General features: G+C 38.2%; 1 long non-coding RNA gene across 1 annotated transcript in view; it reads right to left on the bottom strand.

Annotated features, from left to right (window-relative positions):
- Positions 1 to 4,198: 4,198 nt before the first annotated feature.
- LOC140987414 (uncharacterized) overlaps positions 4,199 to 14,278 on the bottom strand; it is a 16,045-nt gene continuing 5,965 nt past the window's right edge. The window contains exon 3 of the long non-coding RNA XR_012177111.1: positions 4,199 to 4,249. This is a non-coding gene — a long non-coding RNA (uncharacterized lncRNA). The remainder of the gene's footprint in view (positions 4,250 to 14,278) is intronic.

Here is a 14,278-nt window from a genome sequence, read left to right as displayed (position 1 = left end):
GATTTTGCATTAACTGTTACAGAATAAGCTCTCTCTCCTGAAGAAGAGGGCTTGAAAGCGCCATGCATGTCTATTTCCTTCCACTGAGCTGTAGAGTGAAAGTATCTCTTTTTTTTTTAATAGCACCTTCTGTACCCATTTTCGAGTTAACTTACCAGGAATTGACATATTAGTTAAGTATTATAATTGTTTATCGAGGTTTGGTCTAACTCAATAAAAAGTATGTGACTTTTCTAGAGTTTGATTTTACTTATTTATGACAAATTAGTATATTATTTATAACTATAAGTGCATGAAAATGCCAATTTTATCCTACTTCTTGTAAATCTCGACACTTTTTCTATTAATTTATATTACTTTGTGAGTGAGGTCATTACAAGCAAATGTGTCTATTTAAATTTTATATTTCACACATGCTATACAGTTGATGTTTCGAAATCCGCCAATGACTTGAGTTTTCGTTGTCTGTAATTTTTCTCTAGGTGGATGGGGGATCAAATACTGAAAATTTGGGCCTTCAAAATATTCTAGCTCGAATTAGAATGTTCCTGGCTTTCATCCTAGCTTCACTATTGCCATGGGTTCATAACAAGCCAGGCTTTTATCTGGTCTTAGGTAACTCCAATGTGGATGAAGGATTGCGTGGTTATCTTACAAAGGTGCTTCAGTATTACGAGTGTGAACGTTTATTGACATGGTCATCTGTTTTGTTTTCATGTTATTCATAATTGGTTTAGAAGTACAAGAACTGCAATCACGGGCGGAGCCATGTGTTGCTCCGCCTGGGGGGTTGACTTGTTTTTTTCCGATATTTTTTATACATAAAATTTTGTCTTATTTTCCTGTAATCCAGTGCTCCATTTGTCAATATTAGCTCAACCATGATTTAGAAAATTCTAGCCCGGGTAGAAACGAAAACCTGACTCCGCAGATGACTACAATCTCTTATTTTTTATTGCCTTTCCTAGAGTTAATTTTCCTCCTAAAATTGATTAAACTTTCCTGTGCAGTACGATTGCAGCTCCGCTGATATTAATCCTATCGGAAGTATAAGCAAGGAGGATCTCCTAACATTTTTGAAATGGGCTGCTGTCCATCTTGGTTACTCATCTTTGGCAGAAATTGAGGCTGCTCCGCCAACTGCTGAGTTGGAGCCTATACGATCCAATTACAGCCAGGTATTTTTTCAAATTGCACCCGACCAAGGGGTTGAATGTTGAAACCAACCATCCCCACAGCACGCTTTGAAAATTCATCTGATGGCTTGAGTTAAGCTTTTGATCTTTAATTTAATATTCTCCTCTCCTATTTGTTCTCACAAAAGATTCCAGTTTATGCTCTCTCTTCTCCTTTTGATCATCCTGACTGTTAACATTGTTGTTCTGAGCGCCTTCCTGCTTCACAAATTTGTTTCTGGGGCATCTGGTCATTGTTCTTGATCTCCTTACCAGAATTTTATTCTGACATTCTTTTTTACTATATTGTCATTCAACGTTTAGTTATGACCATAATAAAGTTGAAGAAAGATTTTATAAGAATATTGGATGTTCAGATTCCAAATCAGATAAATCTATGGCATCTGAATCAAGTAAAAATCAATTCATCCATTTAATACGAATTCAAGATGTTCAAGATCCAAAAGAAGATATTCCCAATCTTTCCAACGTCAGTGATATATTTGAAAATTTAAAAAGTTCATTAAAAGACAATATTAAAAATGACTAGAATATTCATATTTAATATATTAAAATACTGACAAATTTAGTGGAATATCACTATGTATTTTTTGACTTTTGTGACCTTGTCACTATTTGTTTTTATAAAATATTTTATATTTTTAGTTGGAATCCAGGGTTTCATGTCCGGCTCTTCCCTCTATATATAGGATGTATTGTGCTCTTAGAGAAGCACGGTCCAATTTGTTCACCTCTATTCTCTCTCCGTAAAAAAATCATTCTTAAATTGTTGAATAAAAGTTTCAACTTCTTGGTGTACAACCTTGTAAGTTTAATTTCTGTTTTAATTTTTAATTCAAATGCCATTTCTAAAAAAGTAAAGATATATCGTGAATATTGAAATATGTGTACTGCAATAAATGATAACTTCAATTATTGCTTGTATGATTATATCAATTCATTTAGTTCAAATTTGAATTTAATTTATTTTTGTATTAATTCAAATATAATTTATGTATTATATGTTTTTTATTTTTTTTATTTAAATTGAAACTAATCTATATTGAAAACATAAACTACATTAAAATTTTGCATTGATTATATCAATCAATTTAATTTGTGATATGATTTTGTGTTACTATGATATATTTAATTTTTATTACAAACTATATAAATAAATTTTAAATACAAATGATTGCAATGTTCAGCATCACTTATATATATATATATATATGATCACTTTAATTATTGCTTGCATTTATTATATCAATTCATTTAATTCAATTTTGAATTTAATTAATTTTTATATTAATTCAAATGTAATTTATGTGTTATATGTTTTATATTTTTTTATTCAAATTGAAACCACACTCTATTGAAAACATAAACTATATTAAAAATTTTGCATTTATTATATCAATCAATTTAATTAAAAATTGTATAAATAAATTTAAAATACAAATGATTGCAATGTTCAGTATCACTCATGAGGTAAATCATTAAAAAATAAATTTTGCTATTTTAAGTAATTTCCTGCCCAAATTACTTACTAAAAAAGAAATACAAAATTTAATTAGTTTATTTAATTTTTCAAAAAATAAAATTGGTTGAATATTAAAAGTTATCACTACAACAAAGTTTTTCAATGGACATTAAATTACCATTTAATAATCAAAATTTTTTTCATCTCGAATGCATATTATTTCGAGATTACCTTAATTTGAAAGAATTAATGTATCGTAGTTTTCTTTCAAAACCATATGTATATTGTATATCTTGAATTGTCTTCTTAAATATTCAAATAAGATAGCACAAGAAAATTAAATAAGATAAATTCAAAAGAGTTTCAAATGGACATTAAATTACTCTCAATAAACATGTATATTATCCTCAATAATCGGAAATGTTTGACACCCAATGCATGGAATTCGAGATTTCCATAATTTGAAAGAGTTAATGTATGGTATCATTGAAACGTCTACCGTTTTAAAAGTGCAGAAACATTTTTTTTAAAATCTCGCAATTAAAAAAATACATTTAAAATAATCGTATTTATTTGTCAATAAAAGTAGCGCAGTTTAAAAATAACTAACGTCATAAACTAAACATGTATAAATCGTAATATCATTAACATATAAAAATGCGTAACTCCTCTCAAAACACTTGAATCAATATGCGGAAAAATAATGGTCCTCGGGTCATGTCAAAACAGCTCACCAAATCAACATAAACTTAAATATTTTCTTTTAATTGAATTCAGTTCATTAGTTGTGACTTTCGTATCAGCTCTATGGATGGATCTAACTATAAAACCGTGGTACCCGGCGGCAGGGGACATCAGCGACAGCATTACCGGCCCACTGAGCCCGGGCCACAGCTCATCATATCTCATGTCATCGTATACATATACATCGTCAGTCACAACCAATTCTCATCCTTCAAAAGTATCATCATTTTCATCACTTAATAAAAACATGCATATGCGTAACTTTTTCCTTAAAACCAAACATGCAACGTAATTATCATATTGCGTAAAAATCATAAACGTGATGCGTGAACATTTAAAATATCATAAATTTGTGCTCAGGACGCTGCCAGGACCAAAATCTCACCCCGGGTGCCAGCAAAATGACCATTTTGTCCCTAAAAACCCAAAAATTATCGTTTCAACCCTTGACATCTAAAATTGACCCGAAACTTACCAAACTCCTTAAAATGTCCCAAAACATTTTTAAAAACATTCCTAGACGTAAACTCAAGCAAAATTCAGAACTTAACTGATTCGTTTTAAAACCTGGACCGGGGTCCGGTTTTAACCCGAATCGACTCGAAATTTTACCGAATTTTTTCCCAAATTTTTGCCACACTTTATTCACTTTTACCGAATTTTTTCCCAACTTTTTGCCACACTTTATTCACACCCTAACGCCCTTAAACCATCAAGACCAGTACCCTTAATCTTCTCGAACGGACACTGAAAGTTGCTGGAATTTCAGCACCTTGAAATTTCTACAAACCGAATGCACCATGCAATGTTTATACCGATTCTAGCCAAAAGCGGACGTGTCCAGCACCTAATTATGAAACTTAAAATTAATAATTTATTATATGTTAAAACCTATATTTTAAAATTTAAGTTTCATTAAAATTATAAAATTATGTTATTTTAGTATTGTGTGTTTATATTTAAAAGTCTTACTAAATATGTTTTATTTTCAGGTTTTCTACGTGTTGGTAAAATAATGATAACTCAAGCTAGAAAATTCAAATGGAGGTGATTCAAACATTTTTGAAATCCTTGAGAAATTATCTACAACTTTGCAGAAGACATGATTGCCTACAAAGTTGATTAAAATAATCAAATTGTGAAAATATCAAAAGGAGGACAAATTTACTTTCACCATGACCAGCATATAGTAAAAAAAACATAATTATTTCAATATTTAACCAAATGAGGTGAACCGAGTGGCCAAATTCATCTACAGACAATTTCCCACATGTTTGCTGTTTTGAGCAGAGTCAAATTCGGTGATTAAAGTCGTGGAACAAAGCATTGAAAGAAGGGACATGAAATTGAAGTTGGAGGAGACAAAGACTACTATTACAACTACATTGCATTAATAGAATTTTTGACCCTTTCTCTCATTTGGCCTATAAATAGAGGCCTTGTGCTAGCTTGAGAATCATTCTATCTCATTGTAAAATATAGTGTGAGTGTGTAAAAGTTCTAAGTTCCAATATATTTTTAATTTTCCAAATTATGAGTGATGTTTTTAGTGTTGATCAAAAGTAAGTTCATGAAAAGCTAAATCTATTATGTCAAGGTGAAGAGGATGAATTCTTGGNAGTCATGGAACCGTGACTTTACTAGTTTGATTGCTGTCAAATAATGGATCCAATGGCTATGAGGCTAACCATGGTCCATGCTAGACATGTTAAGGTGTTGTATGAGTCATGGCTAAGGGGCCTTAGCCAACCATGAACCATACAAACCCATAAACCAACAACGAACCACCCACGCAAATGTTACTGTCAAACGCGACCAACCTGAGTTGTTTCTGTCCAAACTATTTGGGACATGGCTCAAGCCACTTGGGGACGACTTGACCACGTCCTATGCTTGCTAGGGAAGGGTCCTAGCCATGGATACTGGCCCTAGGCCAGCCATGGCTCGAACACTATCCTACGAAACCCATTGACAACAAATGAACCCCAAATGTGACACTTGTTTCTTACCTACTGATTTGAGAACTTAACTTACGGTTTTGGGGCTTGAACCCTTGATCAAACTTGACCCTAGCACACCCTAGGACATGACCATAAGTAGCCTTGGGAGCCTAGGAACCGAGCCAACCTGAAAATCAACAAAACAAGCAAGGGCCGTGACCTGCACAAGATGGCCGAGAATGGACTATGGTTCTCAAAAATATTTTCTTGTGGTTTCTTGCTATAAAATCGAAGCCATGCACATATATCATACTAAAAATATGTAATACACTTGATTGATGAGAAAAAGGAAGAAAATACACATGCCTTAAGTTGTTTTTACAATAAACAACACAATACGTCAGATCGGGAGACACTGCAACGGAAATGAAGAAACTTTGCTAATGTTGTTGTCTTGGCCAAGAATGGGGGCTGCTAAATCTCCTAATTTTCGTGCTAGGGAGAGTGGAGAAGGTGGTGAATGCTTGTGGTCAAATAAGGTGGTGCATTGGGAGTAAATGATGTCAAGTTGGGGGACATGCATGTTGAATGGTTGTCATTTGCTTTCTTGTTGTTGGGGGAGTTAAATGGTGTCAAGTTGGGATTGTGTGGAGTAGAATATGACCGAGAGTTGGCTACCCAATTGTGTAGGATTTGTTTAAGTTTTGCTAAATAGAATCCTAGGTTAGATAAGCTTGATTAAAAGTTAATTAAGCACAATCTAGATGAATTAAGAAGTCTATAATTAAATTGGTGATTAATTAATTAAAGTAGACTTAAATCCACTTGATTTCAACAAAATAAATTATTTCTTAGCTTGAAATAAATTTAGGAATATTTTTGGATCATAAAATTTATCTCCGATTTCCTATCTCCGGTCCGGTCTCGCGTATATATCTAAAAAGCTAAAATTTGAAATACGCGATTTAAAATCCTTAAAAATAACGTAAATGATTTAAATGCAATTAAATCTACAATTTCTTAAAATAATAACCATTTAAAATTAAATAATAGAAATTTTGCACATATATACGCATATTGGTTGTTTCGGTACTACACAACTCCCCCCCTTAAATAAAATTTCGTCCTCGAAATTAGAACTCACCGAATAAATCTGGAAAGCGACTCCGCATCTCTGACTCTGACTCCCAAGTAGCTTCCTCATCGGAATGATTAAGCCACTTGACCTTCACTGATTTGATCACCTTGTTTCGAAGCTTCTTCTCTTTACGGTCTAAGATCTGCACTGGTCTCTCTTCATAAGACAAGTTCGGAGAAAACTGCAACGACTCAAAATTCAACACATGAGAAGGGTTCGCTAAATATTTCCTCAACATCGACACATGGAACACATTGTGTACTCCGGCCAGATTCGGCGGAAGAGCAACACGATATGCTAATGTCCCAACTCTGTCGAGGATCTCAAATGGTCCGATGAACCTCGGACTAAGCTTCCCCTTCTTTCCGAATCTCATGACACCCTTCATCGGTGCTATCTTCACGAAAACATGGTCGCCAACGGCAAACTCTAGATCTCTCCTCCTCCGGTCGGCATAACTCTTCTGTCGACTCTGAGCAGTCCTTATCCTGTCACGGATCTTGACTACTGTATCGGCTGCCTGTTGAACAATCTCCGGACCCAACTCTGATCTCTCACCTACTTCATCCCAATGAATAGGCGATCTGCACTTCCTTCCGTACAGTGCTTCATAAGGAGCCATACCTATAGACGACTGAAAGCTGTTGTTATAGGTAAACTCCACTAATGGCAACTTCGATTCCCAGCTCCCTGAGAAATCGATGACACAAGCACGGAGAAGATCCTCCAAGATCTGAATAACTCTCTCTGATTGACCATCTGTCTGAGGGTGAAAAGCTGTGCTAAACAACAACTTCGTTCCCATCTCTGAATGCAGACTCTTCCAAAACGAGGAAGTGAATCTCGGATCTCTGTCAGAAACAATAGAGACTGGGATACCGTGCAATCGGACTATCTCACGGATATATAACTCAGCATACTGAATCATGGAGAAAGTCGTCTTAATAGGCAAGAAATGAGCTGACTTGGTAAGACGATCAACAATCACCCATATAGCATTTGAACCTCTAGCCGACTTCGGTAAACCAACCACGAAATCCATGTTAATGTTCTCCCACTTCCACTCGGGAATGGGAAGTGGCTTGAGTAAGCCGGCTGGTCTCTGATGTTCAGCTTTCACAAGCTGACAAGTCAAACACTCGGATACAAATCTCCTAATCTCTCTCTTCATACCGGGCCACCAATATAATATCTGCAGATCCTTGTACATCTTCGTACTCCCAGGATGAATAGAGTACGGGGACATGTGGGCCTCAGCTAATATGTCTGCTCGAATAGAATCGCTGCTAGGAACCCATATCCTATCTCGATAACGAACAATGCCATCACTCACTGTGTACAAAGCACTGCCCTTCGTCTCATCTCTCTGTCTCCACTTCGCCAACTGCTCATCAGATGACTGACCGCTGCGAATACGGTCTAATAAAGAAGACTTAATCATCAAGGTAGATAGACGGGGAACTCTACCTCGAGTATAAATCTCTAGATCAAATCTCTGAATCTCACTCTGAAGAGGCCTCTGAACTGTCAAATGAGCCATCACTACGACTTTCCGGCTCAAAGCATCTGCTACTACATTAGCTTTACCAGGATGGTAGCTAATGTCACAGTCATAATCCTTGACTAACTCCAACCAACGCCTCTGACGCATATTCAACTCTTTCTGCGTGAAGAAGTACTTGAGGCTCTTGTGGTCGGTAAAGATCTGACACTTCTCTCCGTATAGATAATGCCTCCAAATCTTCAAGGCAAATACTACAGCAGCTAACTCAAGATCATGAGTAGGGTAGTTCTTCTCGTGGATCTTCAACTGACGAGAAGCATACGCTATTACTTTCCCATGTTGCATCAACACTGCGCCTAGACCGAGCTTCGAAGCATCGGTATACAATACAAAATCTCCGGGCCCAGAAGGCATGGACAAGATCGGCGCTGAAATAAGAGCTTGCTTTAAAGAATCGAAGCTCTTCTGGCACTCATCGCTCCACACGTACTTAGCATTCTTCTTAGTCAATGACGTGAGTGGAACTGCGATAGAGGAGAAACCCTGAATAAACTTCCGATAGTATCCTGCTAGACCAAGGAAACTACGGATCTCTGATGCACTCTGCGGCACCTCCCAATCTCTGACGGTCGCAACCTTCGCTGGGTCTACCTCAATGCCACTGCTAGATATGATGTGGCCTAAGAACGCCACTTTCTCCAACCAGAACTCGCACTTGCTGAACTTAGCGAACAGCTTGTGCCTCTGCAACGTCTGCAATACTGCGGTCAGATGCCTGTTGTGATCCTCTTGACTCTTTGAGTAGACGAGAATGTCGTCTATGAATACAATAACGAACTGATCAAGATACGGCTGAAATACACGATTCATGAGATCCATGAAGATCGCCGACGCATTCGTCAAACCGAACGGCATCACAAGGAACTCGAAGTGCCCATAACGAGTCCTAAAAGCAGTCTTAAAAGTATCGGCGTCTTTCACCCTCCACTGGTGATATCCAGATCGCAGATCTATCTTGGAGAATACTGAGGCTCCCTGCAACTGATCAAACAAATCCTTGATCCTCGGAAGTGGGTATTTATTCTTCACTGTAACCCTGTTCAACTCTCGGTAGTCAATGCAAAGCCTCATAGATCCGTCTTTCTTCTTCACGAATAAGACACGCGCGCCCCATGGAGAGAAACTCGGGCGAATAAACTCCTTGGCAAGAAGCTCCTGAATCTATTTCTTGAGCTCAACCATCTCTGACGGTGCTAATCTGTATGGCGCCTTAGAGATAGGCGCGGTACCTGGCATAAGATCGATCGAAAACTCTACCTCTCGTACCGGTGGTCTACAAGAGACGTCATCGGGAAAAACGTCTGAAAAGTCCCTGACAACTGGGACATCTGCAACTGACTGGCTGGAGACCTCGGGAACAGATATAATGGTCGCAATGAATGCTCGACAACCCCTAAGCATGAGCTTCCTAGCCTGAATACAAGATATCATGATAGGAAAATTAAAGTACCGGTTAGGTTCAAATAGGAATTGCTCCCTTCCAAGCGGTCGGACTAGAACAGATCTCCGCTGAAAATCAATAAGTACTCTGTTCTTGTGCAGCCAATCCATCCCAAGGATAATATCGAACTCTGGCATTGGCAGCACGATCAAATCCGCATAGACAAGATTTCCATGAAGCTCGAGGTCTATGTCTCGTACTACGCTAGTCGCTGCCATCTCCTCGCCAGATGGAATAACCACAGAATACGCCACATCCAATCCAATCGTCTTGACCTCGATGGAATTCGCAAAGGTCTCAGATATGAATGAATGAGTGGCTCCTGAATCAATCAAGGCGTTCGTAGAAGCTCCGCCTATAAATATTCTTCCTGAAAGGTTGGAACATCTATCTAAATCCAATAATTAACCAGAATTAATCCTATAGACATGCAAAGGTCAAAGTTCTTCTAACTTAGATTCCCAAAACGACCCGTATAGAACATGCAATCTTATCACAATTTCTAAGTTCAAATCTTATAACCCAATAATTCAAAGCAATTAATCCCAAAATGCTGAATTAAATATGCTAAAATTTTCCCAAATAAAAACTTAAAGATTTAAGATACCTGTCAAGAGCATAGTCCCTGGGTTCGCCTCCGCTGCATGGAGTGCAAACACTCTGCCCTGAGTAGGCAATGTCCCATGAGGACAATCTTTTAGCAAATGGCCTGTACCGCCACACTTGAAACACTTCCCAGAACCATACATGCAAGTTCCGGTATGACGGCGTGTGCACCTGGCACAGACCGGGTACTCCTGCCTCCTCGAGACCACACGTCCCTGCTGCTGCTGCTCTCTGCTCCTTGATGGGCCATGGAAAGGCCTCTTATGCTGCTGAAGAGGGCGGTGGGGCGCTGGAAATGGCCGCTTACCCTGGCGGTCATTCTCGATATCTCTCTGATCCTGTTCTGCAGTAAGAGCTCTAGAGACAGCGACCTCATATGTCGTAGGGCCAACCACCCTAACATCACGGCGCAAGATCGGCCGCAATCCATCCATGAAGTGCCTAAGTCTGGCACCTTCGTCGTTCGCGATCAGGGGTACAAAGTGACAACCCCTCTCGAACTTACGGATAAACTCCGTAACAGTCATGTCACCCTGTCTCAGGGTCATAAACTCCCTGGTCAACCTCGAACGCACGTCATCAGTAAAATACTTAGAGAAGAACACCTCTCTAAAGCGCGTCCAACTGAGAGTAGCTAGATCCAGAGCTACAGAGACGCCCTCCCACCATAGACGGGCGTCTCCTCCAAAAAGATATGTCGCACAGCGGACCCTGTCAACATCCTCAAGCTCCATAAATCTGAAAGTAACCTCTAGGAACTTAATCCATCCCTTAGCCACCATGGGATCAGACGTCCCAGTGAACTCCTTCGGGTTCATCCTCATGAACCGCTCACAAATAGCCTCGGGTCTAGGCGGCCTAGCCACCGCTGCAGCATTGTTCCCCGCGAACTGTGCGAAGAACTGAGTCATACCCGCCATCATCTGGGTATGCATATCAGGTGGTGGAGGAGGTGGCGGTGGACCTCTATCCTCATAACGGTTCTGAGTCTCATCATCCTAGTTTTCCGCACCCCTTGGGCGGTCAATAACTCGTCTAGGAGGCATATTGTACCATGTAAAATCCTTACGTAACCAACATGCAATATTTCTACTATTTTATTGAAATTTAAATATATATTTGCTAAAACATAATCTTAACATTAAAATATTTTTCATGAGAATATGCTGATAAAATATTTCATGAGAACATGCTGGTAAACTTTCATGCTAAAAAAAATGTAATACGTGAAATTAGGACTTACAGACTGAGGACGTGACTTCGTGAGCTTCTCGAGATCAATAGTAAGTACAACCCTTTACAAGAAACATCGCTCTGATACCAACTGTGAGGGCCCGTAATTCGTATTCATAATTTTTCGGAATTATTTAAAATTTTCTCTTTAAATAAATAAAATTGCAACGTATAAAAACTTTCGTAAAATAACCCAACGGTTTAACATAAACATAGCAGCGGAAACTGAATAATGTTTTAAATAATAACTTAAAATATATATAAAGTTATAACAAGAGTTTGAACATAAAACTGAATAAATAAACGTGAGGTCCTCGGGTTCGTACTACCGCCGATCCGAGCTAACTCACTGGTCTCCGCCCTCAGCCTCTGCATCGTCAGTACCTACATCAATCAAGTCTAGTGAGTCTAAAGACTCAGCATGCATATATCGTGAATAACAAGTAAATATATCATAAAATCGCATGCAACGTAAAAATATCGTATCGTAAAGCGTAACGTGAAAATCGTGTCATGAGTAATTATAAATACGTGCATAACTGAAAAATCGTACATAAAAGAGTTGCTCGATAGAGCCCTGTCATAACATATCATATCGTAATTTTTCTTTAGAGATAATGTTCTACGCAAGTGGCCCATAACATAACATGCACGTCTGATCAGACTAAACCACAGTATACTGGGCGGTAAAGATCATCACAGCCCTTGGACTGGATATCCGTACCCATACATAATCGTAAACCGGTTGTAAGTTACCGGGTGAAGCAATCCCATAAGCGTAAGGTGGCCACAAGACATATCGCATATATCTCAAAAATAAATATTTTCTATTTTTTTTTTTTTATGCACGTAATATAATTATTATCCTGTTTTTATTTACCAAATGAGTTGGATCGTTCCCAGGCTCACTGCGACCTAATTCTAACATGAGACACATGCAAATAATCTCAACTTGACCAACACTTCATATTCGAACTAAAAACGAGACAATTACGCCCAACAAACTTAGTATCTAACCATGACTCCGTACCAACCCGAACCAACATCGAACCATCGTTTAGTCATGATTAAAATACATCTAAAATACTGGAAAATATATACAAAGGGCTGTAATACACGAAAATTGTGCATGGAGGCCAAAATCATGAAACGCTCTTTCGAGAGTCACTTTGGCACATTGCACCGTAAATTCTCGTACCACTTCTAAACTTAACCAAATCACGAACGGTTAAAAACACGACCTCCATAACACATTTGGGCATGTCTTAGTCCAAGGCTAATGGCCACAGGCCAACCAAGAACCAAGAACAAGACCCAATGGAACTCACACCAAAAACTTGAACAAAAATATTCTCGCACAATTAAGACAGCTTGAGCGGTTTTACCAGAAAAATCATAACTCTTTCATTTCTTATCGAAAAAATACGAATTTTATATTGAATCGAAGATAACACAATAAACTACAACTTTTGTGTTGAAAGTATTTTCAGAAAAGGGACGGATTGATACCAGAATTTAAAAATCCGAAAGATCAGATATCAAGAGCTTGCTGTCAAAATATTCTTCGGACAGATTGAGCGGTTTTGCAAGAAAAATCATATCTCCCTCAATGCTTATTCAAAAATTATGAATTTTATATCAAATCTAAGACAACACAATAAACTACAACTTTTGTGTTGAAAGCATTTTCAGAAAATGGACGGATTGATACCAGAATTTAAAAATCCGTAAGATCAGATATTAAGAGCTTGCTGTCAAAATATTCTTCGGACAGATTGTGCGGTTTTGCAAGAAAAATCATATCTCCCTCATTGCTTATTCAAAAATTATGAATTTTATATCAAATCGAAGACAACACAATAAACTACAACTTTTGTGTTGAAAGTATTTTCAGAAAATGGACGGATTGATACCAGAATTTAAAAATCCGAAAGATCAGATATCAAGAACTTGCTGTCATGGAACCATGACTTTTCTAGTTTGATTGCTGTCAAATAATGGATCCAATGGCTATGAGGCTAACCATGGTCCATGCTAGACATGTTAAGGTGTTGTATGAGTCATGGCTAATGGCCCTTAGCCAACCATGAACCATACAAACCCATAAACCAACAACGAACCACCCACGCAAATGTTACTGTCAAACGAGACCAACCTGAGTTGTTTCTGTCCAAACGATTTGAGACATGGCTCAAGCCACTTGGGGACGACTTGACCACGTCCTATGCTAGCTAGGGAAGGGTCCTAGCCATGGCTACTGGCCCTAGGCCAGCCATGGCTCGAACACTATCCTACGAACCCCATTGACAGCAAATGAACCCCAAATGTGACACTTGTTTCTTACCTACTGATTTGAGCACTTAACTTACGGTTTTGGGGCTTGAACCCTTGATCAAACTTGACCCTAACACACTCTAGGACATGACCATAAGCAGCCTTGGGAGCCTAGGAACCGAGACAACCTGAAAATCAACAAAACAAGCAAGGGCCGTGACCTGCACAAGATGGCCGAGAATGGACTATGGTTCTCAAAAATATTTTCTTGTGGTTTCTTGCTATAAAATCGAAGCCATGCACATATATCATACTAAAAATATGTAATACACTTGGTTGCTGAGAAAAAGGAAGAAAATACACATGCCTTAAGTTGTTTTTACAATAAACAACACAATACGTCAGATCGGGAGACACGGCAACGGAAATGAAGAAACTTTGCTAATGTTGTTGTCTTGGCCAAGAATGGGGGCTGCTAAATCTCCTAATTTTCGTGCTAGGGAGAGTGGAGAAGGTGGTGAATGCTTGTGGTCAAATAAGGTGGTGCATTGGGAGTAAATGATGTCAAGTTGGGCGACATGCATGTTGAATGGTTGTCATTTGCTTTCTTGTTGTTGGGGGAGTTAAATGGTGTCAAGTTGGGATTGTGTGGAGTAGAATATGACCGAGAGTTGGCTACC

The sequence above is a fragment of the Primulina huaijiensis genome, chromosome 11 (assembly GCF_012295235.1).
Source record: "Primulina huaijiensis isolate GDHJ02 chromosome 11, ASM1229523v2, whole genome shotgun sequence".
NCBI classification, from domain to species: Eukaryota; Viridiplantae; Streptophyta; class Magnoliopsida; order Lamiales; family Gesneriaceae; genus Primulina; species Primulina huaijiensis.
Note: the sequence above shows the minus strand (reverse complement) of the source record. Positions and strands in the feature narration are given on the sequence as shown.